This window comes from Phocoena sinus, chromosome 13 (genome assembly GCF_008692025.1).
Source record: "Phocoena sinus isolate mPhoSin1 chromosome 13, mPhoSin1.pri, whole genome shotgun sequence".
Taxonomy (NCBI): Eukaryota; Metazoa; Chordata; class Mammalia; order Artiodactyla; family Phocoenidae; genus Phocoena; species Phocoena sinus.
In genome coordinates, this window is record NC_045775.1 from 53,034,863 (window position 1) to 53,061,642 (window position 26,780).

A 26,780-nucleotide genomic window follows, 5' to 3' on the forward strand; every position below is an offset into this window, starting at 1 on the left:
AGATAACCCAGAACAATTAGCCAAAGTTCTTGTTTCCTGTTAGTGTTATATTAGTCCAAACACCAAATTTCTAGGAAAGAGACTTTGGCCCAGCTTTGGTCAGATGTCCACTCTGACTCGGTGTGCTCTGTCTTGGAGAGAGGCTCATGTTGAAGAGAAGGGCAGTACTCAGAAAGAGGAGGCCCTTCAGACAATTAGTTAGCATCCACTACCTGGAGGCATGTTTTATTTCTGAAACCTCTGAGAATCAGTCTCTCCCTTATGCTATTTCTCAATGATGGTGTCTGTGTTTTATGGAATTCTTTAGTTTAAACATGAAAATATAGTGAACCTGCTGGAAGAGTTAGAACTTACTGGTTTTCTTTCTAGATAATTGTCCGTAAAACCTATGTCTGGAAATAAGGTGCTTGAGTTAGGAGGTGGTTACCAGACATATAAATGTGAAAATCATTTTTCCTGATCTCAGTTGAGAGCTACTAGAACACAAAGGTGGCACTGAGCCCCTCCAAATGGGACTGTGGTGGTAGCCATGAGGATTGTTCCAAGTATTCCCATTCTCTTCTCCTTCTGGATATGTGGTAAGATCGCACTTCTTTGCCTTCTTTGTAATTAGGTGTGAACATGTGACTTGCTTTGGCCAATGAAATGGAAACATAAATGACATGTCACTTGCAATCAGAGGCTTTAAGGGCCAGTGCCTGATTCCCTATATTTTCTTCTCCCTGCTGAGGAAATTGTGAACGCACATGATGAGATGGAGTAGCTCACCCTGGATCCCCTTGCTGACCCATGCTGGGCATTTGACAAAAGCAAACAACTTTTGTTGTGTTGAGCCACTTATTTAGACTCTGGGACTATTTGTTACTGTAGAAAACTTAGTCCCTTCTGTCTACTGCACCTCCCTTCATAGCCATCCACTCCACAGAGGACCCCCACCACTGTGCACAATCATATGTGACAATCCTGATCAAAGCAGTCTTCCTTCTCTGTGTTAGCCCAAGGAGGGCCAGCTGTGTGGTTTGCACTAGATTGGCAGTGATCGTGACACTTGAGCCCAATAACTTGGTCTCTTATAACAAAAGCCATATGATTTATAGGGTCACAGATATTTTAAACTGGAAAATTTTTGGATGTGGAAGACTATAGGATAGATTATGTTTGAAATAAATATTTAGACATTCTTCACCGCTGCCACCCTCCAGAAGGATAGGCTGATTCACTATGCTTACCACAGACTGCCTGCACAGACTCTGCTTTGTTAAAGATTAGATAAAGATGAAGTGCTAAATAGAGAGCAAGGAAGAGCATGAGACTCTGCTGCGATTCAATGCAGACAAAGCCTGCTTGTCTCGCTACAGCAGCTGTAACATCCCTCACAGTCTCCAGACTAATGAGCCACACTCTAACTCACTTTCTAACAAGTTTTGCTTAAAGAGGTCTCAGGTCAAATCAAGAATCAAGCAAATCTGATTACTTGTTAAAGGACCAAATTTTACTTTAGTTATTAAAGATAAGAAAATTAAAGAGGTATATGGAGATAAAGAGGAAATTCTAAGAGCTTATTCAATACAGATAGGACGCAGCAGGTGACCAAACTGAATTTCTAAAAATCTTATGAAAAGTATTAATGGCGCAAGCCAAGGAGTACTTTGAAGACACCAGAGATGAAGGTAAGGTAGTGAAAATTGCCTGAGAGCAGCAGGAAAGGAAGTCACAGTCTTTAACCTAAACACTTGATTGTGCATCTCCTCCTTAACATTCCCCCAAATGCTTGGCCTTAACAGCCCCAAATTATGGTTTGGAACTCCTTTAAAGAGGCTTAGCATTTCCTGTGCATGCTCTTCTTGACTCTGGTGATCAGCGCTAGGCTTGTCTTAGGCTCAGGGCCATGCCCAGCCAATAGGCTGTGTGCAGATGAGAAAAGAGGTCCCATCTTCCTTGAAGATGCTGCTATGAGCCAAGACGTTCAGCCTGGAGAGCAGAGCACAGACCAGATTTCAGAATCCACTCACCTTCTTGGCCTGACCCTGAGGTACAGGGCCCAGCCTAACACCTATATCCAACACCTATATACAACATCCTGCCTGTTTGCCCACTATCCTTGAATTCTTTCATTGTCCAGTCTGGGAGCTGCAGTGTACAAAATTTGGAACTTAGCATGAAATTCCCCAAAGAAGCTTTGATGATGGGGGGGAAGAAGAGAATGACAATAATAGTTATTATAATTATTAACTATTAGTCATTAATAATATTATTATGATAATGAGCTATTATGGCAATCAGGTTTCATAGCATACTCCCGGAAAAGCCAAACTTAACGAATAATGCTGCTAAATTCTCCTACTAATAATATTGGTTTAAATTCTTGTCCTGGAGCAAGGGCTACTGGCTCAAATCTCAAATGGGAGGAGAAAGGAGAACATGAGGAGAAGGAGATGATAAAGGAGCAGGAAGAGAAGGAAAGAATTAACTTCTTTCTTAGGCCACATGTTGAAATTAGTGATGTTCACTTTGGCAATTTTTCTACCTCCTTTCTACCTCTCCTAGGGTGTCCTGTGCCCTCGCTGTATCCACACACACCCCTGACCCACTTCCAGAAGGGTACCATGTTCCAGAATTATCTACTTTTCTTTCCCCAGCAAACAAAGCCCATCTTCTTGGTGCTGCTCATTTATAAGAAGGAAAGTGCTCTGACTGAACCAAACCACACTAAGATAAGAATAACGGATGATCACTGTACTTTCCTAGAAGTGTTTCCCCCCTCTCTTTTTTATATTTGCTATTTGTTTTCAAGGGGTTGGTTACCAAAATGAAGGCCCATCTCTGGCTGGATATTTGCTCCTGGAAACAGCTCCCCCAAGCTGTTCCTGCTTCATGTATTTCCTTCCCTCTTTTCCCTTAGGTACCCCTGGTTTTCTAGAGGCTCTAATGTTTTTCTACAGTGATTCTCTTGCTGGAGAAGTAGCAGGTTCCCTGGTGGTGGGGCAATCTTAGGGAGCGGGGGAATGGAATAGAGATTACATTCATATTTTTAGTTGGGGACACATATACTAGGTACAAAGCGGATTCTGAGGCAGGCTGGGAGTCTTATGTAGATATCATACGTCCACACCCTGCAGCAGTACACACTCCAGGACCTAAAAATCTTTGCAGAAAAAGAGTGTTTTCTGTAGTGAGACATGCCTAATTAGATCTGAGTCAAACATGAATCAGTGCAGTGTACATAATATTACTGTCAGAGTATCTCTCAGCTGACGTTGAGTTGCCTGAAATTTCACATTATGGGAAATTATCTTTTTAATTAAATAACTTTATGGTGAATAACATGTTCTATAGTGAACAATAAGTGAGCTAATGATGGCCCCTTTAAAACAAAGCATAATAGGAAGAGAAAGTTATATTTTTAATGGATCCCCAAATTATGTCTGCGTCACTATTAATATCGGTTGATAAAGACAGACTGGTTCTTAGAATATTGATTCCACAGCCTGTAGAAAATACTAAAAATACAATCTTGAAATGTGAAACAAAGTAAATATATTACTTTAATTCATCTTTTAGGACTTCAGTAGGAAATTACTCAAGTTACACAACTAAAGACTTTTGCTAGAGTTTCCCCATCTTCTTGCCTCTGCTTCATTTGCACAAACATAAAAGGAATGTGCTGGTCTTTTTCTTTTTATTCTAAAAACAGAAATTGGAAGAACTTTTTGAGAATATTTGATACGACTAAGCTCAAGAACAAACAGTCAGAGGAATTGTCTCCTTGCAATCAAGTTTGGGTTGAAGAAGGGCTTACTCAGCACCCCGGGTACTCAGGGCTCTCCAGAGAGACCAATGCCTGGAGGCTGCTCAGTGGGAGGGGTGAACAGTGTCATTAGTCACTGGGTTTAAACAAAGGGGCCCTACAATGGCTATTTTGTTTTCTGCTTCCCCAAAGAAGGAGGCTAAAGAATATGCTACTCATGATTAATTCTGGAGAAAAAATTCCATGCAACTAGAATTTTTTCCAAGATTTAAAACAAACAAAATGTTCAATCCATATCAAAACCCTCTTAGGACAACTGATACTGTGCAGTGTGGAGAGTGCTTAGGAGAATATGCTATTTGTTCTTATCCTTTTCCAGGACTTGTTCATCCTCGTGGCAAATTTCAAGACCAACAAAAGACAAAGGCAGAGGCTGCCCCTGGACGAATGATGAGTGGGGCAGCATGGGGTGGAGCACAGAGGGAATTGAAGGGTTGAAAATGGGGGGCAGCTCTCCACTCGTAAACTGTAATAAAACCCCTGAGTCAGTCACTTAATCTCTTGGATCTTAGTCTCTTTATCTGTGAAATGGGTGACAGGACTAGATCAGCAGTCCCAACCTTCTCTGCAAAGACTTCCCTGATTACTCAGGTTGTATTTTTAGTTCCTTTTCAATATACTATATTTAAAATTTATTCTATTCAAGTATAGTTGATTTACAATGCTGTGTTAATTTCTGCAATGCAGCAGAGTGATTCAGTTATACATATATATACATTATTTTTCAGATTCTTTTCCATTGTAGGTTATTATAAGATATTGAATATAGTTCCCTGTGCTATACAGTAGGACCCTGTTGTTTATCCATTCTCTATATAATAGTTTGCATCTGCTAACCCCAAACTCCCCATCCATCTCTCCCCCACCCCCCTCCCCCTTGGCAACCACAAGTCTGTTCTCTATGTCTGTGAGTCTGTTTCATAGATAAGTTCATTTGCGTCATATTTAAGATTCCACATATAAGTGATATCATTTGGTATTTGTCTTTTTCTTTCTGACTTACTTCACTTAGTATGATAATCTCTAGGTCCATCCATGTTGCTGTAAATGGCATTATTTCATTCTTTTTTATGGCTGAGTATACGTACCATATCATCTTTATCCATTGCTCTGTCGATGAACATTTAGGTTATTTCCATGTCTTGACTATTGTGAGTAGTGCTGCTATGAACATTCGGGTGCATGTATCTTTTCGAAGTATGGTTTTCTCTGGATATATGCCCAGGAGTGGGATTGCTGGATCATATGGTAACTCTATTTTTAGTTTTTTGAGGAACCTCCATACTGTTTTCCATAGCAGTTGTACCAATTTACATTCCCACCAACAGTGTAGGAGTGTGCCCTTTCCTCCACACCCTTTCCAGCATTTGTTATTCGTAGACTTTTTAATGATGGCCATTCTGACTGGTGAGGATGATATACCATTTTCAATTCCCTAACCATGACATTCTGTTAGGCATAATTCTTTTTTTTTGTTATACTGACTTTTAAAAAAAGTTATTGATATATGAAAAAGTTATTGATAAAGTTATTGATATATATTGATGTTCAATTGGCATAATTCTTATTCAGTACATACAGATTTATATTTTGTCAGTGACTATAGAATTTTAGTCCTGGTATGTGTAAATTGCAGATCACTCCTTCCATGGGTAGCTGTGAAAGAGAGAAATGAAGGTTGAAACTTGCAAAGAAACTAAAGCAGAGAAACTAAAGGAGAGATTTTTGAAATAAAGACTGAGGCAGACCAAGGGAGACAAGAGGTAATAATCCTGGGCTTTGGAAGTACCTCCTGTGGTTTTCTTCAGGAGGACAAGGGGAGAAATGCATGTGCTGGCATGAAGTTACCATAGGCAGATGCAGGGCTGCAAAACTCTGGGTATTATGGGTGATCAATTCTCAAAGGTTTTTCCATCGAAAGCTTCCAACATTGCTCTGGGATCCAGGTATTTAGGAGGCAGAATCCAGGAGATAGAAGTCAAATTTCATGTTAGGCTTGGTTCTCCCTAAAACGAGGATTTTAAAGCAAGTTGTTTGCTTAGATGTTATCCTAGGAAGTCAATACAAAGTGTTAATGAACATATTACTGCTGTGGTCAGTGGGGGCCCCATGCCTATAGAGACCTCTGGGACACTTGCAGCCCCTGCCTCTGAGTTGTCCCACCTGAGGGGTGAGAAGTGGTGCTTTTCCCACCAACTCTCTTTTGCTCCAGGAGACATTAAGTCCCCAGCACTTCCAGCGTGCTCCTGACCAAGTCTGCCCCTGCAGCTGGAAAAAGCCTCAGGCAGAGCTGCAGATACTTATAGCAGAAAGCCCTTGGCATGTAAGCAATATGGACAGGGCAATAGTGTGTCTGATAGAAACCACCAAGTCACAAAATAAGAAAGGACGTGAACATTCAGAGGAGGACCAACTCCAGAAAGAATTCTTCTCACTATGGTTACTTTTATCAATTCTGTAAAATGATTTATAAATATCTTATTGAAAATGCAGAAAAGAAGGTCCTGAAAGGTATCTTGCTAGTGAGTATGAAATGGTAAATGGTTGAATATCCATAGAGTAGTGATGATTACTAAGGTAAGATGTAGAAAAGTTATATTTATTTTAGTACAAGAAAACATAGTTCTAACAGCTTGCAGAGGTTTACTCCAGACATTTCCCCTAACGTGGTTTCCACCATAAGGACTTAAGTTCTTGAACCACAAGTCCTCCGGCGTCAGCGTTCTTAAGAATGTGGTCTGCATAGTTGAGGAGCTGCTATTGTACAGGCTTTTATTATTTCATTTCTTATTTATGTTGCTCAACCCCATTAGAAACTGAATTCTCTATAGTGATGCAGCCCTCTGAACTTTTCATAGCACCCAGAACAACTCCTGGAACATAGTGGTTCTTCAGTACTCCTATTGATGCGATCCTAAAATTTTAAAATAGTTTCAAGGTTGTAGGAAACCTTAGGAAAATGTATGTTTATAATGAAAAATATGTCTTGACAACTGATCAAAGATATGAATAGTTCGCACAAGAGGAGGAGAGTCACACGAGAACAGTCAACAGATGTGAACCATATTGAGCTCCTCTAGTAACTCCATTTGGTGGAGTCTATCATTTGATCTGGCCAGAGCCCTTCTATTTGGCACCCTGTCTTCCTTCCTTTCATTCTTTCTTTCTTTCAACATCTTTATTGGAGTATAATTGCTTTACAATGGTGTGTTAGTTTCTGCTTTATAACAAAGTGAATCAGCTATACATATATCCCCATATTTCCTCCCTTTTGTGTGTCCCTCCCACCCTGCCTATCCCACCCCTCTTGGTGGTCACAAAGCACCTAGCTGATCTCCCTGTGCTATGCGGCTGCTTCCCACTAGCTGTTTTACATTTGGTAGTGTATATATGTCCATGCCACTCTCTCACTTCGTCCCAGCTTACCCTTCCCCCTCCCCATGTCCTCAAGTCCATTCTCTACATCTGTGTCTTTATTCCTGTCCTGCCCCTAGGTTCTTCAGAACCATTTTTTAATTTTTTTAGATTCCATATATATGTGTTAGCATATGGTATTTGTTTTTCTCTTCCTGACTTACTTCACTGTGTATGACAGACTCTAGGTCCATCCACCTCACTACAAATAACTCAGTTTCGTTTCTTTTTATGGCTGAGTAATATTCCACTGTATATATGTGCCACATCTTCTTTATCCATTCATCCATCAATGGATACTTAGTTTGCTTCCATATCCTGGCTATTGTAAATACAGCTGCAATGAACATTTTGGTACGTGACTCTTTTTGAATTATGGTTTCCTCAGGGTATATGCCCAGTAGTGGGGTTGCTGGGTCGTATGGTAGTTCTATTTTTAGTTTTCTAAGGAACCTCCATACTGTTCTCCATAGTGGCTGTATCAATTACATTCCCACCAACAGTGCAAGAGGGTTCCCTTTTCTCCACACCCTCTCCAGCATTTATTGTTTGTAGATTTTTTGATGATGGCCATTCTGACTGGTGTGAGATGATACCTCCTTGTAGTTTTGATATGCATTTCTCTAATGATTAGTGATGTTGAGCATTCTTTCATGTGTTTGTTGGCAATCTGTATATCTTCTTTGGAGAAATGTCTGTTTAGGTCTTCTGCCCATTTTTGGATTGGGTTGTTTGTTTTTTTGATATTGAGCTGCTTCTAAATTTTGGAGATTAATCCTTTGTCAGTTGCTTCATTTGCAAATATTTTCTCCCATTCTGAGGGCTGTCTTTTCATCTTGTTTATGGTTTCCTTTGCTGTGCAAAAGCTTTTACGTTTCATTAGGTCCCATTTGTTTATTTTTGTTTTTATTTCCATTTCTCTAGGAGGTGGGTCAAAAAGGATCTTGCTGTGATTTATGTCATAGAGTGTTCTGCCTATGTTTTCCTCTAAGAGTTTGATAGTGTCTGGCCTTATATTTAGGTCTCTCCATTGTATATCCTTGCCTCCTTTATCAAAAATAAGGTGACCATATGCGCTTTTGTTTATCTCTGGGCTTTCTATCCTGTTCCATTGATCTATATTTCTGTTTTTGTGCCAGTACCATACTGTCTTGATTACTGTAGCTTCATAGTATAGTTTGAAGTCTGGGAGCCTGATTCCTCCAGCTCCATTTTTCTTTCTCAAGATTGCTTTGGCTATTTGGGCTCTTTTGTGTTTCCATACAAATTGTGAATTTTTTTTGTTCTAGTTCTGTGAAAAATGCCATTGGTAGTTTGATACAGATTGCACTGAATCTGTAGATTGCTTTGGGTAGTATAGTCATTTTCACAATGTTGATTCTTCCAATCCAAGAACATGGTATAATCTCTCCATCTGTTTGTATCATCTTTAATTTCTTTCATCACTGTCTTATAGTTTTCTGCATATAGGTCTTTTGTCTCCTTAGGTAGGTTTATTCCTAGGTATTTTATTCTTTTTGTTGCAGTGATAAATGGGAGTGTTTCCTTAATTTCTCTTTCAGATTTTTCATCATTAGTGTATAGGAATGCAAGAGACTTCTGTGCATTAATTTTGTATCCTGCTACTTTACCAAATTCATTGATTAGCTCTAGTAGTCTTCTGGTAGCATCTTTAGGATTCTCTATGTATAGTATCATGTCATCTGCAAACAGTGACAGCTTTACTTCTTCTTTTCTGATTTGGATTCCTTTTATTTCTTTCTCTTCTCTGATTGCTGTGGTTAAAACTACCAAAACTATGTTGAATGAGAGTGGTGAGAGTGGACAACCTTGTCTTGTTCCTCATCTTAGGGAAATGGTTTCAGCTTTTCACCATTGAGAACGATGTTGGCTGTGAGTTTGTCATATGTGGGTTTGTCATACATGCCTTTATTATGTCAAGGAAAGTTCCTTCTATGCGTACTTTCTGGAGGGTTTTTATCATAAATGGGTGTTGAATTTTGTCGAAAGCTTTTTCTGCATCTACTGAGATGGTCATATGGTTTTTCTCCTTCAGTATGTTAATATGGTTTATCACATTGATTGATTTGCATATTTGAAGAATCCTTGCATTCCTGGGATAAAACCACTTGATCATGGTGTATGATCCTTTTAATGTGGCACCCTGTCTTTAGATTAATGCTCTTCCTTCCACTCCAGACAAATGGTTCTGATAGGGACCACCAGTTTTAGTACCCAAATCCCTGACCACAGTTGATTGGTTTAGGAGTGAGTGACTGACCCCTGCCAATAAGACTCCTTCCCTGGGAATGTGGAGTTGGTAAAGACATGCAGTCACCATAAATATGAAGCATGGGAACACCTGGTGGCCAGGTTTCCAACTATGTGAAGGAAGCCAGGTTGAGAAAAGCAGAGGCCAGAGACAGAGGGAGAAAATAAGCACTTAGCCATACTCCTACCTTTCCTTCCTGTAAAAGGTTGTGGATTTTTACTTGAAACCAAGGGTTCCATCTATTACAGTGCAAAAATACAAATGTAAATAAGTGTAAGATAGGATTCTTGTACCAGTAAAATAAGAGCAACAATACATGAACATGAAAGTTTGGATGCATCTGATGATCCTGTAAGCTGATGCTCTTTTTCTGGAAACCATCTTGGATACACATGACATGAATCAGAGACTAAACCTTTAACATTCTTTACAATATGTGTATATTATCTCATATAATTTTCATACTAATAATATGAGGTGGGTACTATCATTATGCCTGTTTTTTAGTTGAGGAAAGTGCCTCAGAGAGGTCAAGAAATTTACCCAAGTTCACACAGGTAAGTGATAGAGCCAGAATTCAAACACAGCCAGTCTGCCAGCACTCATACCTTTAGCCACACATTATATATTAATTTATTTAACTCTGGAAAATGTAACATATACCAAGGCGATAATTCAAAGGAAAGAGAAGGCATATAAATGTGTATAGAAGCAATTATTATCATATCTAAAAACTAGAAAAAGCCCACATACACACCTACAACAAATAAGAAGACAGCAAATATGATACATTGGTACAATAAAACATGACATTACTGGTTGGAATGATAAAATGAGAGACATATAAGAATGGATAAAGGATTATAGAAAACAATAGCAGATGAGAAAAAGTATAATTCCAAATGATAAATACTGGTTCCTAACAATTACACACATTTGTTTTTATGCAAGCAGCAGAACGGAAAAAGTCTTCGGGGTTTATGAAAGCATGGAAATTTGAGGAGTTTAAGTTCATGTTTGTTGCTCTTGGTACTTAGATATTTCTATTTAACTTTCATTGTAAAGTTGATTAAATACCCAATTAAAAGCAAACTTATTAAAGATTTAAAGTAATATTAATGGAAGAAAAAAAGGAAGAGAGGCTTGTGAGATTAAGAAAAGATTTTTTATTGGGAAAGCCTCATTTGAAGAATATAAATAAAGATGGGATAGAGTGTATAATGTACTAAGAGAAAAAGTATAAACAAAAAAGGTAAACTTGCATCTGCTCATTTGTTCCTGATCTGTTGCAATCCTAACTATCCCTCTTTTCCTCCAGTGCTGCCATCCTGAGCCCCCCAACCAGAAACTTCCTCAGAGCAAACAGGGTACTTCATTCGTCTCTTTCTTGTGGTGCTTGCCCTTTTTCCACCTTGTTTTATAGCTATCTGTGCACTTGGCTCCTTTCTTAACCATAAGCTCTATAAGGTAGCAACCATGTATCTTCAACATCTTTGTAGGCCCAAGTAGCCCCACATAATGTCATACGGTGGGTGTTCAATATGTGTTTGTTAGATGAATAAGTATTCTTGTAAGAGTAAGGAGAAAAAGACTTGGAAGGCTCCGTTTTGAACAAGCAACTGTGATTGGGGATATTAGAAGTGTTGTTCTTAAGAAACTTATTTCTTCTCCCAGATTGAGGAGGTGAGTGGTATAGTTCTGAGGGACTCCGCAAGAGTAGCAGAAGCATAAGGTGATTTTGATTTCATGAGCTCTGAGGCCAATACATCTGGAATGATGAAGACAATCATAAGGCCTGATTGATGATAGCAGCTAGCAAAGAACAATGAAAAGAGAAAAGTTGAAAAACGAGTAAGCAGGAATGGAAATCAGAGAAGTGTCAGAGGTGTTATCCCAAAGAAGTCTTATGGTTTTACCTTCATTAGGTCCAAGGTCCTTTTTTTGTTTGTTTATTTTGTTTTTTTTTTCCGGTACGCGGGCCTCTCACCACTGTGGCCTCTCCCGCCGCGGAGCAACAGGCTCCGGACGCGCAGGCTCAGCGGCCATGGCCCATGGGCTCAGCCGCTCTGCAGCATGTGGGATCTTCCCAGACCAGGGCACGAACCTGCGTCCCCTGCACCGGCAGGCGGACTCTCAACCACTGCACCACCAGGGAAGCCCTACAGTTATTTTTTTTTAAACTGTCAGATTTTCTGTTTCTACCTCCTTTAATCCTAGTAAGTTCATTGGAATGAGCAAAGTGGATTGGACATTCTTTCTAACATACATACACACACACACACACACACACACACACACACAATTTCTCTGTCATGCCAATGACTTCATTGTTTTTTTGGGTTTTTTTGTTTTTGTTTTTACCAAATAGGAAAAGACACACAGTGTCAAGGAATTCCTATTCCTATTTGAATTCCTAAAGACTCAAGGATTCTAAACTTCCTTCACCCCTATTATAACCTTGAACACAATGATTCAGCTCTGATTCAGATAGGATGCAAAATATCTGGTGGTTCTTCCTTCCCTCTCTGCCTGCATGATGTGCAGGAACACCTTTCACGTTGGAATTGTAAGCTCTATGAGTTCAGGAACTAGGTCATAAATTATATATATCTGAGCAATGCCAAGCTTAAATATTTACTAGTGTGATTTTATCTACTACAAATCACAGAGACATAAATGTTCCCAATACCTAATCTCTGTAAGCAGATAATTCCTCTACCTTGCCCATTAAATCCAGAGTCCTCTTTAAGGAGATTTTTCTTTGCTTAGTGTTTGGCTTATGATCTGTCTTCTCTCACTCGAATGTAAGTTCCATGAGAGCAAAAGTATTGTCTGTTTTGTTCAACTATGCTATCCCCAGAGCTTACAACAGTACCTTGTACTTAGTAAATACTGGGTGCCAAATAATTGAATGGATAAATGATTGAATTACCAAGCCACTGGCTGTGACTTAAAAGTCTTTTGTAAATATTACCCTGAATATCTTACATACATACACACACATATGTGGCTCTTCAGTGACCTTCTCTTCCTTTCTGCTCCTCCCCACCAACTCATCAGAAAAACTAAGTAATCATTGGCCGTGCATAAGGATCTGTCTGGTTTTCGCTGAATAGAAAATGAAAATGCTTTGCTTTTACAAAACCTTATGTGGGGAGCTTGCAACTCAAAAAAGATGTTTGTAATACCAAAGTGTTTTTTGTTTTATTAAATCCAGATTGTTGGGTGGAGTCCCTTAGCTAAAAGTCACTCTCAAGCAAAATGAATTGCTTGTTATTCTCACAAAGAATTTACAGGAAGCAATTTGTAAAGGTTGCCATCAGGCTGAAGTCATTGTTGGCAATAGGAATTGGTATGTCATCAACCTCAGAGCAGTCATTTAACCTGGGTCTGCTAAGAGAAATATCCATAATGCAAGGAAAATTGAATTCTACTGCTTCAGATTACAGCCACTTTTGATATTATTCCAATTTGATCATGGAGTTTAAAATATTTGACATATCAGTTTCTTTCATCCTGCCACTATGCGGAAATATCTACTTTACATGTGCTTAGCACTGGTCCTATCATTACCAGCTATTTCACAAATAGTTTTTAAAATATCTGCTCTCCTATTGGAATGGATTACAGGGAAGCAAGCACTTCATGATCCGATAGCTCAGAATTTTGTGGTTTCGACCTTGAATAAAAGAATGAACCTTGAATTTAAAAAAAAACCTGCTCTCCTTTCCTCATTGTACGTACCAAGTTGCCATAGGCATAGCCAGGAAATGAATATTTTGCCAAAGTGCTCTGGCCCATTCCAGCCGGTAACCTGTCTGCTGGTTAAGTAATAATAGCAACAACAACTAACAAATTCTACTCATTTGAAGGATCTGTCCTCCAGTCTAGGTGACAAGTGGGAAATCATGTATGGGGGCATCGTTATAGCAGAGAAACACTGGATCCAGGCGTGCAGTGAAGATGCTCCCAATTTCTCTTAATGTGTTTATTTTCATCACCCTGGGGAAACAGGGCTGAAGAGATGGAAACACATATATGCATATCATTAGCAAACATTAGACCAGTTCCCCATATTTCCAGCACCAAATTGGAAAACAAGATGTTGACAAAACCAAAATGATTATTTTTTAGCCTTATGAACATAATGCTCAGTTCGTTTACTGATTCAGCAAAAATGTACTGAATGCTGTGAGCCATCAACACAAAGTAGACTGAAAACAAAGCAGAAGCATCTTGCTGCATAGACTCCCCAACTACTAAATGATTTTGAATGAATGTATTCCTTACTATCATCGCAAACAATCATATACTGATGTTAAAATCCCTCTAGTCAGAGGATTGTCTCAGATGGAAAATACAGCAACCATCAGGTCAAAGTGGTTAAAGATGCTTCACTCCACTGAGTAATTATCCTAGAAAAAGACTGACAAGAAGTATGTGGTCCTCTGTCTCTCTCCTCCTCGAACACAATCGTGCCCTTTGTTTAGCAGCTGAGATGGCTTGTTTATAAGCCCTGTCATTCAGCACCCTGATGTCTGGGCCTCCCAGACTGAACAAGATTTCTTGATTGAGTCAAGCCATTCATTTGCTGACTGACCCTGGCCAGTGTGGCCTGTTGGCTATCACCCTCCCACAGCTGATGCTTATAGTGTGACATGATTTGGCCTGATAGCACTTCCACAGCCCACCTATGGTTGCCATCACTTGCCCATTCCACGGCTGAGTAGACAGCCTCCTGTGTGGTTCTTTTGCATGTGGGCCAAAGAAATTAATTTTCAGTCATCATTCTTAGTTGCAGCTGGCTAATTGGACTCTAGGGTCACTTCTTTGTCTTATGCAATTAATCAAAGTCTACTTAGTTAATTATTGCAATATTTGTTCAACAAATAACTAGTGAACATTTACGGTGTGCCCAGCACGGTGCAAGGTGCAAAGGATAAAACAGGCCACACAAGTTCCAGTAGACCAAAAAATTAATGCATGTCTCTAATTTATATCTAGTTTTCCTATTTTTAAGTTGAATAAATGGGTTTTTTCAATTAAGTATGAAACCATGATCCTTTCTTTTGTTATCTCTTCTTTGCTTCAAACTCAAAAATATTATCGTCTTTCTAGTAATCTAACATTCACTCACTCTTGTTTATTTGTTTAGTTTTGAGTTTACAGGTATTTAGTAATTAATGTAAGACTTCTGGAATATATTTTGAAGGGTGGTATGAAGTATTTGACCTAAAATAATTTGAATTTCTAATGAATGATTACCACAGATATGTACTTTCAAATCTTTCCTATTGTTTTGCATTGTACTTGGTCATTTTTTAATCCTTATTTATAATGGGGCCTGTTTCTGAGGTTTCTCTTCTGTTTCACTGACTTATGTTTCCATTTTGTTTGCTCATTGTCCTTTCTCTTTTTCAGAATGTTTTTGTTATTCTCACCTTTTACTTTTCTAAATGAACATTATAACATTCTTTTTAAATCCTAAAAAATCTTCCATTTTTATTTTGATTGGGATTGCATTAAATTTAAAAAGAACATATTAAGAATTGACATCTTTAAAATATTTTGTTCTTCCTAGATGTTATTGCCCGATGAATTTCATTATTTTGTTTATATAGCCAAACACTTCTTATTAAGTCTACTCTTCTTTATATATATTTTATTGCTATTATAAATTGGATCTCTTTTTTTAAATTAGGTTTTTCTAGTTTGTAATTGTTGGTATTCAAGAATGTTAACGGCTTTTCTATATCTTATATTTGATCTGGCCATTTACTATTGTAGTAAGTTTAAAATTCTAGCTGATCCCTTGGGCGTGTTTTTAGATACATAGTCAATTGTCTTCAAATAGCGATGTTTTGTTTCTTCCATTATGTATTTCTCTTGGGTTTGTTCAATCTCTCTTCTTACATCGTCCTGAACTCCCCAAACAATATTAAATCAAAATGATGATAGAGAACACATCTCTAGTAATATCATCTTAAATATTTCTCCTCATACCTTAAGCTGATCAGCAACAATGGCAGTAAGTTTGGGATTAAACATTGCCGTATGGAAAACTTAGCCTTTCATAAATTTAATAGCTATGACTGACTTATGCATCTTGGTCTTTTGGCTAAGGTCTAGTAATTATGATATTGTGGTGCTATTATTAAAATGGAATCAAGAACTGGAAATATGATGTTTGTCATGAGTTGAAGCTTTCTTCTAGTGCTCTGGGTTGACATTGCTATAACTATTGCAAAATTATAGTTTGAACTTCAGGTTTCCTCCAAAAATAGTATTTCATGCTGATTTAAAAGGCTATGTAGCTACTAAGGAATAAATTATGATTTTGAATAATAATACCAAGAATGTTCATTCTTCCATTGTACTACACTCCTAGAAAATCTTCTGGAAGTCAAAATTATGTAAGAGAAGCTGAGTTTTTCCATAGAAAAAATGGTATAATAAATCCAGAATTGAATTCAAAACTAAGGGTCACATATCCAAATTTTCTTAGCGATGATTACAAACACCATATTAAATAAAATGTAAAGGTTATATAATATAAAGCTTTGTTGAGTTTATCTATAACTTGTTAGTTTACTGACTAGGGCAATTCAGTTACCCATCATGTGCCTTTATATTTCCTAGAGCATCATCATGTTCTGTAAATATTTTTTGGTCTTTTCTTCCTGTTTCATTTTAACTTTTTTTAAAAAATTGAAGTAAAATTGGTATATAACATTATATGTTTTAGGTATACAACATTATAATTTGACATCTGTGTACACTGCAAAGTAACTACCACCAAAGGTCTAGTTACCATCCTTCACCAGACAGTTGATCCCCTTCACCCATGTCATCCACCCCCCCAACCCCCTTCCCCTCCAATAACCATCAATCTGTTTTCTGCGTCTATGAGTTTGTTTTGTTTTAGATTCCACATAAAAGTGAAATCATACAGTATTTTTATTTCTCTGACTTATTTCACTTAACATAATATCCTCAAGGTTGTATACCCATGTTGTTGCAAATGGCAAGATCTCTTTCTTCTATATGACTGAGTAGTATTCCACTGTCTGTATATACACCATATCTTCTTTATCCATTCATCCATCAGTGGGCACTTAAGTTGCTTCCATATCTTGGCTATTATAAATAATGCTGCAATGAACGTAGGGGTGCACATATTTTTTCAAATTAGTATTTTTGTATTTGGAAAAATACCCAGAATTGGAATAGCTCAATCGTATGGTAGTTCTATTCTTAATTTTTTGAGGGATCTCCATACCATTTTCCACAGTAGCTGCACCAATTTACATTCCCACCAACAGTGCACAAGCATTCCCTTTTCTCCACATCCTCACCAACACTGTTATATCTTGTCTATTTTGATAACTGCCATTCTAACAGGTGTGAGGTGGCATCTCATTGTGGTTTTGATCTGTATTTCCCTAATAATTAGTGGTGTTGAATATCTTGTCATATGCCTGTTGGCTATCTATATGTCTTCTTTGGGAAAATGTCTATTCACAACTTTTGCTCATTTAAAAAATTGGGTAGTTTGGTTTTTGGTTGTTGAGATTTCTTCCTATTTTAAACAAAGTAAATTAAAAGGTGAATTAAGGTCATAAATTGCAGAAGGGCTTGTTTGGAGTGTTGGTTTAGAGAAAGAATTTGAAGCAGAGGTTTTGGAGTGAGGCATAGTTGGGCACAAAGCCTGCTTCCACCTATCATTTATTTTAAAATATTTAGTGAGTTCTAGGTGCCACAGATCCCACAGTGAATGAAACAGACAACATCCCCAATCTCATGGATTTTACATTTTAGTGCCACTCGCTGGTCACGACATAAGACATTTTTTTAAACATCTTTAGGGTTCAACTTCCTCATTCATAAAGTAAGAATAACAGCACCTACCTTATAGGGTCATTTTAAACATTAAATTAGGTAATGTCTGTAAAGCACCTAGCAAATGTAAGAACTGGTAGCTGATTTTCATATTTTAAACCCCTGCTTTTGAAAAGAATGGTAAGAAATAAAAACATAAGAAAGGAGAACATTTAAATCATCCACAATCTTATCCTCTAGAGATAACCATTATTACTATTTTAATATATGCTTCCAGGGTTATCATGCATATATTTCTTTCTAAAAAGAGCATCTATAGCACATACTTTTATTTTGAGATACATTTTGCCCAATTGCCCCTCAGAAAGGCTGAACTGTGTACTCCCACCAGTCGTACGTGGTAGTTCTGTCTCTTTCTGGGGAGATTTTACGTCAACTGAAAACTTTTTGAGAGAATGCTGCTCTCATTAGGTCATGCAAATTCTTCTATAGCTATCAACTATAACTCCCAAATTAAAAAATAATACCACTAGGTGCATGTCATAATTAGAAATCTTTCGGCTGCTAAGAACCCACCCAAGATATTTCAAAAGCAGAGTATCTTCTAAAGCTATGTGTGAATGGGAACCTGAGCTAGAGTCAGAAAGCCATCAGGTCCCCCAAGTAGCTACTCCTTCTACCTGCCTCTCAGGGACATTATCCACAAACTCATGGCATCTCTGCTTCTCCCTGTGCATCAGCTGACGCCACCCTCCAGAGGCTGGCTTCCAGCTTGCACATGGCCCATAGTGGTCATGTCGTGACCTTTCAGTCCAGCTCTTATGGTTGTTTACCCTCACTTCAGCCTTTTAATTCCAAGTTCCTGAAAAAGGAGTATAACTGACCCAGCTCATCTTCTTTTGAACCAGTAAATCCAAAGCAGGGGTCACTGAACAGCCTATGGATGGGTGCTTTGGGTCCCTTCTTTGTTTGATTAGCTATAGCAAGGGGGCAGGATCATGTCGTGTAGAGTATGACCATTAGAGCATAAGGGGTGTGAGCAGGGAAGGGTATATGACAAGGTAGCCATACTCGGAATATTCTAAACAGGGATCTTTGTCAGATGTAAAGAGAAGTCTACCAGGTATAATTTTGATGGTCTAATACTTGGAAGTAATTTTAATGGTTTATGGAGGCAATGGTTTGGAATATTTGAAATTTGAACCGTCCCCTCAAATTTAGAGTTGTATAGTCACCATTTCTAGAGTAAACAAGGTACACTAGAAAAAAACATAGGATCTGAAATCAGATTATTTTATAGTACTTTATAGCACATATTTTTAGAATATTACCTAGAATAAGATTTAAAGATCAGGTTGCCTATCATTCTGTTGCCTTGAAAATAGATTTTTTTTGCTTTCTTGAACTACACATTTCATCAAGAGTAAGAGCTTTCCCTTGCAATATGATGTTATGCAGAATGCACCTGCCTTTTAAACATATGAACTAATCCTGACCAGTGGTGGTGACTTGTCATCTTTTGATCTTGTTTAGCACACTGGGACATCACTGTATCAAGAAGCCTCAAAGTTTGGGTTTAAATAACGGCTGAAATCAAAGTCACATAGCCTTGAATGTAATCCTTGAATGTAATCTACAAAATCAAATGTCCTCTCACCTAAGACCCAGTTCTGATTTTTGTCTTTTGAAAATGAATTTGTAGGAGAAAATATTTGCAAAGCACCTATCTGACAAAACCTTACATTTGGAATACGTTATTTTAAAAAAAATTCTCAAAACTCAACAGTGAAAAAGAAACAATCCAATTATAAAATGGGCAAAAGACATGAAGAGATTTCACAGAAGAGAATGTATAGATGGAAAATAATGGTATGAAAAGATGTTCAGCATCATTAGTCATTAGGGAAATGCAAGTTAAAACCACAATGAAATATTACTACACAAGTGTTTGTGAGGATGCAGAGAAACTGGATCTGTCATGCATTGCTGGTAGGAATGTAAAATGGTACAGCCACTCTGGAAAACAGTTTGGTATTTTCTTGCAAAGCTAAACATGCAACTCAGCAATCAACTCTTGGACATTTATCACAGAAAAATTAAAATATATGTTTACGCAAAACCCGTACAGTGATACTCATTGCAGCTTTATTCCTACTAGCAAAATACTGGAAACAGCCCAGATGCCCTTCAGTAGGTGAATGGTTGAACAAACTCTACATCCACACAATAGAATACTACTCAACAATAAAAAGGAATGAACTACTGATAAATGAAACACCCTGGATGCACCTCAAGGACATTATGCTTAGTGAAGAAAAATCAATCTTAAATGTCAAATGCAGTAAGATTCCATTTATATCACATTTTTGAAATAACAAAACTACAGAGATTGAGAAGAGATTCATGGTAGCCAGATGACAAGGAGGGGATGAGGTGGTGAGTGCTAATTCGCAGTGGTAGCAGGAGGGAATTCTTTTGCAATAATGTGACAGCTGAATCTTGATTGTAGTGGTGGTTACATGAATCTGTACATGAGATTAAACTGTATAAAATTATACACACACACACACAAATAAATTCTGGTTAAAAAAGGTTACAACTGAGTAACATACCAACTGGGATTGGTATGTTAACAGTAATGTACCAATGCCAATTTCCAAGTTTTGATTATATACTATAGCTATAAGATGATACCATGAGGGGTACATGGGGCTCTTTATACCACAGTTGAACTTCCTGTGAATCTATAATTATTTCAAAACAAAAAGTTTAAAAACTGAATTGTAATCAATACTAAGGCTCTGATATTTTTTTCATCAGCTATTTTAAAGGGTATAAAGAATTGGATTTATCAGGCAAAGATGCTGATGTTATTATTTAAAAACACAATCTTATCCAAAAGGAGCATTATCTTTTAGAGTAGTCATCTTGGAAGTTTGACCACTTATACAAATGTTTTGGGCAGATTGCAGATAGAATGTTTTAGAAATCCTCCTTTGTAACTGCCTGTAGATATCACCACCAGTCATAATCAAGTATGAAACCTGTTACTTTATAGGACACTCTCTTGTCCCATTTTCTTCCCATCTCTATTACTTCATCTTAGTTCTACATGTTCTTCAAATAAAGATGAGCTTATTTGGCACAGATGGGACACCTGTAAGGAAAGGGAAAAGAGGGTCCATCATCAGTTTATTTGAATCCAAAGAAAGTCTTTCCTTTGTTTCAGTTACTGGAAATTCTTGCTGTGAACTTGTCAAGTATGAAATATTGTCCCATGTGATGGAGGACTGTGAATGTTAATGACTTTCATTGTTGCCAAGGTATGGGACATTTGAAAGAACTTGAAGCAACATTTGTTTATCTTAAAGCAGTTGAATAGCTAAGTCAGGGAGACATTTAATTTTTTTACCTACTGCAATGGCTAGAATTTTATTTTATTTAGATTTTATTTATTTTTTATTGAAGTATATTTGACTTAATGTTTGATTTTTTTTTAATTGAAGTTTTCATGACTCTTGGTCTTTGGGAATTAAATGCCTCTAAGAGATGCAACTTGAGAATCTCCATCGTGGCTCACAAGATTGTATTTTCTTACTGACGTGAGACACCAGAAGGTGAAGAAATTGAACTTAAATCTGGGAAAGAAAAAACAAATGCATCACTTATTTGTTCAGGAAGTACAGGTACTAAGATTCAAACTGACCATGTGGATTTTGCAAGATATTACCCAAATATCTCATTTATTTTACGTTGAAGAGCTGTCTTTGGCTCAGTGGAATCACAGAGTTTGAAACATTATATTACTATGCAGTAGAAATAAAGTCACAATTACAAAAGGGATTCATAAATTTTGATGAACATGACTCATGCTGTTTCTTCAGTTGCCCTTAGATTACAGACTGAATTAATCAATCTTCTCTAGCCAAGTTGCTCAGTTTTAAGAAAAACTTGTTGAACTGAAAGCAATGCCAAATCTCTGTTATTTTAGAGGCATTGTACTAAATTTTATGGCTATGTAGTCAATTCTGGCTATTGTTTGGACCTACCTAGTTGTGAAAAAGTATATCCACTTTTAAAGAAACTACTGATATAAAGGCAAAAAGTCACCTAATTTGGTTTTAATCTGGAGTCCAAATTGAGACCAAATTTATTTGCAGGCTAGGTCTGTAGCTTATGCCTGTGGGCTTCTGGAGTTACGTGATTGTTCAGCTTTAAATCTGTACTTGTATTGCAGGTCACAACTGCTTTCTCCTTCTTTCTCCCCCTCTTCCTCCTTCATTTTTCCTTCTTCTCCTTCTTCTCCTCTTCCTCCTCCAAGTAAACTGAGAGTGAGGAGTAGATTTCCTGGAGTGAAAAGGTAGATGATAATCTGAATGAACTCCAGAAGTAAGGCACCAGTGTCTGTGGGGTGGTCCATTTGTGTGGGTAGGCCCAGATCCAAAACAGAATGCACAAATATTTGAATGCTCCACTATTGTTTTGTTCTAGAAAATATGCAGGTTTGGGTCCAGTGTCAATTAAATCCCTAAATTTTCTGGGTTTTTTTTTGCAATTCACACAGGTGCATAAAAATGGAGTTGGGGATCAAATTCCTTCTTGTTTAGGATTTAGGGGAGTCACATTTATTTCTATTCTACCCAGCTTTAAACTGTAAATTTCTATGAAATATGTTTTGTACAATTGATTGTCTCTTATATCCCTTTGCACATGTTCATTTAATTTTTACCATTTTATTGTAAATTAATATAGAATTATTTGTGGATCACATATACATATATAAATAATTTGTAAAGTAGAAAAAGTAAAAAACTCCAACCACTCACATATTCCCCCAGCCACTTTCCATACCCATCCCCAAGAAGTAAACACAGTCAAACTTCTGATACCTTTCCGGACGTTTTTTTTTTTTTCATGGACATTTTTGAAGAACATTCAAGAACACATTTGTTTTCACAAAAGTGAAATCATACTCTGCATAATGTTATGTAATTTTCACTTAATAATTCATCAGACTTAATGGAAAAGAATATAAAAAAGAATGTATACATATGTATAACTGGATCACTTTGCTGTACAGCAGAAACTAACACGACATTGTAAATCAACTGTACTTCAATTAAAATATATAATTTATCAGACTTACCTCTAATTTTTAAATGGCTACAGAGGTTTCCATTTTATGACTATTTCAGTATCCATTCAACCCTTCTATTACTGTTGACATTAGGTTGTCTCATATTTTTAGCTATTACAAATAATTTTCCCTATATATACCCTTGCACACTTGTGCAAGTATTCCTATAGAATGTAAATCTAAAAGTAAGAGTTTAAAATATTTTTAATTTTGATAGTTATTATCATATTGTGATGATATTTACTGACAGTTATTTGTCACTCTAAATAGGTTGTCACAACTCACCCTGCACCAGAAGAAGGTGAATTTTCTTTTCCCTATACCCTAGGCAACCCTGGACTTCATCAGTATGTTTAATTTTTTGTAATTTTGGTGAACAAAAATGGGATCTCATTTTTTTATTATTATGTACGTTTCAGGTGTACAGCATTAGAATTCTACATCTGTATACACTACAAAATAATCACCACCATAAATCTAGTTACCATTTTCACCAGACCATTGACCCTCTTCACCCATTTCTCCCACCCCTTAGCCGACTTCCCTCCAGTAACCAGCAATCTGTTCTCTATATCTATGAGTTTGTTTTTTTTTATTTTGTTTGTTTTGCTTTTTTAGATTCCACATATGAGTGAAATCATACTGTATTTGTTGGTCTCCATCTGACTTATTTCACTTAGTGTAATACCTCAAGGTCCATCCATGTTGTCACATATGGAAAGATCTCATTCTTTTTTAATGGCTGTGTAGCATTCTACTGTATATATGTGTATCATATATTCTTTATCCATCGTGAAAACAACCAACCTAAGTTGTTTCCACATCTTGACTATTGTAAACAATGCTGCAGTGAATGTAGGGGTGCACCTATCTTTTCAAATTAGTGTTTTTGTATTCTTTGGAAAAATATCCAGAGTTGGAATAGCTCAATCATATGGTAGTTCTATTCTTAATTTTTTGAGGGATCTCCATACTGTTTTCCATAGTAGCTCTACCAATTTATGTTCCCAATAGCACACAAGGCTTCCCTTTTCTCCACATCCTCTCCAACACTGTTATTGATATTTCTTGTCTTTTTGATAATCGCCATTCTAATAGGTGTGACGTGGTGTCTTGTGTTTTGATCTGCATTTCCCTAATAATTAGTGATGTTGAACGTCTTTTCATGGGCCTGTTGGCCAGCTGCATGTCTTCTTTGGAAAATGCCTATTCAGAGCCTCTGCCCATTTTTTAATCAGGTAGTTTGTGGCATCTCATTTTGAATTTGTATTTTCCTAATTGCCAGTGAAGTTGAACATCTTTTCATATGTTTATTAGGTATTAGTATTTTGTTCTTTCGTGGACTACATGTTCATGTTTTTTGCCTTATTGGGTGTTTGCCTTTTGTTTTTTTATTTATTTATACGACTTATTTTTATACTAGGGATATTAATACTTTCTCTGTTAAAAATGTCTTCTATAGAAATTTTACATTTTTGTGCGGTAATCTGTCCTTCCTTTCCTTTGTAGCTTCTGAGTTTTGTGTCTTAGAAAGATCTTTCCCCAAGATTATAAAAATATTTCCTGTATTCTAGAGCTTTTGTCATTTTACATTTTACTTATTAATCCCTCTGGAATTTAGTTTTTTAAATGTGTGGTATGAAGAGAACTCTACGTTTTTTTGCTAAATGGACAGCCAGTTGACCCCAAACTATTTATTGATTAGGCCAGCCTTTCCACAATTGTTTGAAATGACATATTTTTATACACTAAATTTCAAATTTATATGGATTTGTTTCTGAATCCTTTTTTAGTCAACTGATCTATTTCTATTCCAATATTACACTATTTTAATCACTATAGCTTTAGATTTTCCCCTTTCATCACTTTAAATATGTCCTGCAACTCCCTTCTGGCTTGCAGAGTTTCTGCTGAAAGATTAGCTGTTAACCTTATGGGGATTCCCTTGTATGTTATTTGTTGCTTTTCCCTTGCTGCTCTTAATATTTTTTCTTTGTATTTAATTTTTGATAGTTTGATTAATATGTGTGTTGGCATGTTTCTCCTTGGATTTATCCTATATGGGACTCTCTGTGCTTCCTGGACTTGATTGACTATTTCCTTACCTATATTAAGGAAGTTTTCAACTATAATCTCTTCAAATATTTTCTCAGTCTCTTTTTTTTCTCTTCTTCTGGGACCCCTATAATTGAAATGTTGGTGCATTTAATGTTGTCCCAGAGGTCTCTGAGATTGTCCTCGATTCTTTTCATTCTTTTTTCTTTATTCTGCTCTGTGGCAGTTATTTCCACTATTTTATCTTCCAGGTCACTTATCCATTCTTCTGCCTCACTTATTCTGCTATTGATTCCTTCTAGAGAATTTTTAATTTAATTTATTGTGTTGTTCATCATTGTTTGTTTGCTCTTTAGTTCTTCTGCATCCTTGTTAAACGTTTCTTGTATTTTCTCCATTCTATTTCCAAGATTTTGGATCATCTTTACTATCATTATTCTGAATTCTTTTTCAGGTAGACTGCCTATTTCCTCTTCATTTGTTAGGTCTGGTGAATTTTTATCTTACTCCTTCATCTGCTGTGTGTTTCTCTGTCTTCTCATTTTGCTTAACTTACTGTGTTTGTGGTCTGCTTTTCGCAGCCTGCAGGTTCATAGTTTCCATTGTTTTTGGTGTCTGTCCCCAGTGGCTAAGGTTGGTTCAGTGGTTTGTGTAGGCTTGCTGGTGGAGGGGACTAGTGCCCATGCTCTGGTGGATGAGGCTGGATCTTGTCTTTCTGGTGGTCAGGTCCATGTCTCATGGTGTGTTTTGGGGTGTCTGTGGCCTTATTATGATTTTAGGCAGCCTCTGTGCTAATGGATAGGGTTGTGTTCCTGTCTTGCTAGTTGTTTGGCATAGGGTGTCCTGAACTGTAGCTTGCTGGTTGTTGAGTGGAGCTGGATCTTGGCATTGAGATGGATATCTCTGGGAGATTTTCACCATTTGATATTACGTGGAGCTGGGAGGTCTCTTGTGGACCAGTGTCCTGAACTTGGCTCTCCCACCACAGTGGCACAGCCCTGACGCCTGACTGGAGCCCCAAGAGCCTGTACTCCACAAGGCTCAGAATAAGAGAGAAAAAAAAGAAAGAAGAAGATAAAATAAAAAATAATTATTAAGAAAGAAATATTTTTAAGTAATTAAAAAAGAGAAATTGACAGAACCCTAGGACAAATGGTAAAAGCAAAGCTATACAGACAAAATCACACACAGAAGCATATACATACACACTCACAAAAAGAGAAAACGGTTAAAAGATATATATGTCATTGCTCTCAAAGTCCACCTCCTCAATTTGGGATGATTCGTTGTCTATTCAGGTATTCCACAGATGCAGGGTACATCTAGTTGATTGTGGAGGTTTAATCTGCTGCTCCTGCGACTGCTGGGACAGATTTCCCTTTGTCTTCTTTGGTCGCACAACCCCCGGGGTTCAACTTTGGATTTGGACCTGCCTCTGTGGCGCCTGAGGTGTAGGTCGCCTGAGGGCGTCTGTTCTTTGCTCAGACAGCTCGGGGTTAAAGGAGCAGCTGATTCAGGGGCTCTGGCTCACTCAGCCCAGGGGTGAGAGAGGGGTATGGATGTGGGGTGAGCCTGCAGTGGCAGAGGCCAGCGTGACTTTGCACCAGCCTGAGGTGCACCGTGTGTTCTCCCGGGGAGGTTATCCCTGGATCACGGGACCCTGGCAGTGGCGGGCTGCACAGGCTCCCGGGAGGGGAGGTGTGGACAGTGACCGGTGCTTGCACACAGGCTTCTTGGTGGCAGCAGCAGCAGCCTTAGCGTCTCACGCCCATCTCTGGGGTCCATGCTGACAGCCGCGGCTCGTGCCCGTCTCTGGAGCTATTTAAGTGGCACTCTTAATCCCCTCTTCTCGCGCACCAGGAAACAAAGAGGCAAGAAAAAGCCTCTTGCCTCTTCGGCAGCTCCAGACTTTTTCCTGGCTCCCTCCCAGCTAGCTGTGATGCATTAGCCCCCTTCAGGCTGTGTTCACGCAGCCAACCCCACTCCTCTCCCTGGGATCCGACCTCTGAAGCCCAAGCCTCAGCTTCCAGCCCCCGCCCACCCTGGCGGGTGAGCAGACAAGCCTCTTGGGTTGATGAGTGCTGGTTGGCACCAATCCTCCATGTGGGAATCCCTCCACTTTGCCCTCCGCACCCCTGTTGCTGTGCTCTCCTCCACGGCTCCAAAGCATCCCCCCTCCACCACCAGCAGTCTCCGCCCGCAAAGGGGCTTCCTAGTGTGTGGAAACCTTTCCTCCTTCACAGCTCCCTCCCACT

General features: G+C 38.0%; 1 protein-coding gene across 5 annotated transcripts in view; it reads left to right on the top strand.

Annotated features, from left to right (window-relative positions):
* B3GNT2 (UDP-GlcNAc:betaGal beta-1,3-N-acetylglucosaminyltransferase 2) overlaps positions 1-21,207 on the top strand; it is a 398,515-nt gene extending 377,308 nt beyond the window's left edge. The window contains exons 13-14 of one of the 5 annotated variants that reach the window (XR_004352765.1): positions 20,563-20,656; positions 20,840-21,207. The gene's annotated coding sequence lies outside the window, so the exon portion shown is untranslated. Of the gene's footprint in view, positions 1-4,127; positions 4,306-10,812; positions 11,155-20,562; positions 20,657-20,839 lie in introns of those variants that run through there. The other 4 variants (XR_004352798.1, XR_004352797.1, XR_004352767.1 and 1 more) reach the window with 4 other exon arrangements.
* Positions 21,208-26,780: the final 5,573 nt, after the last annotated feature.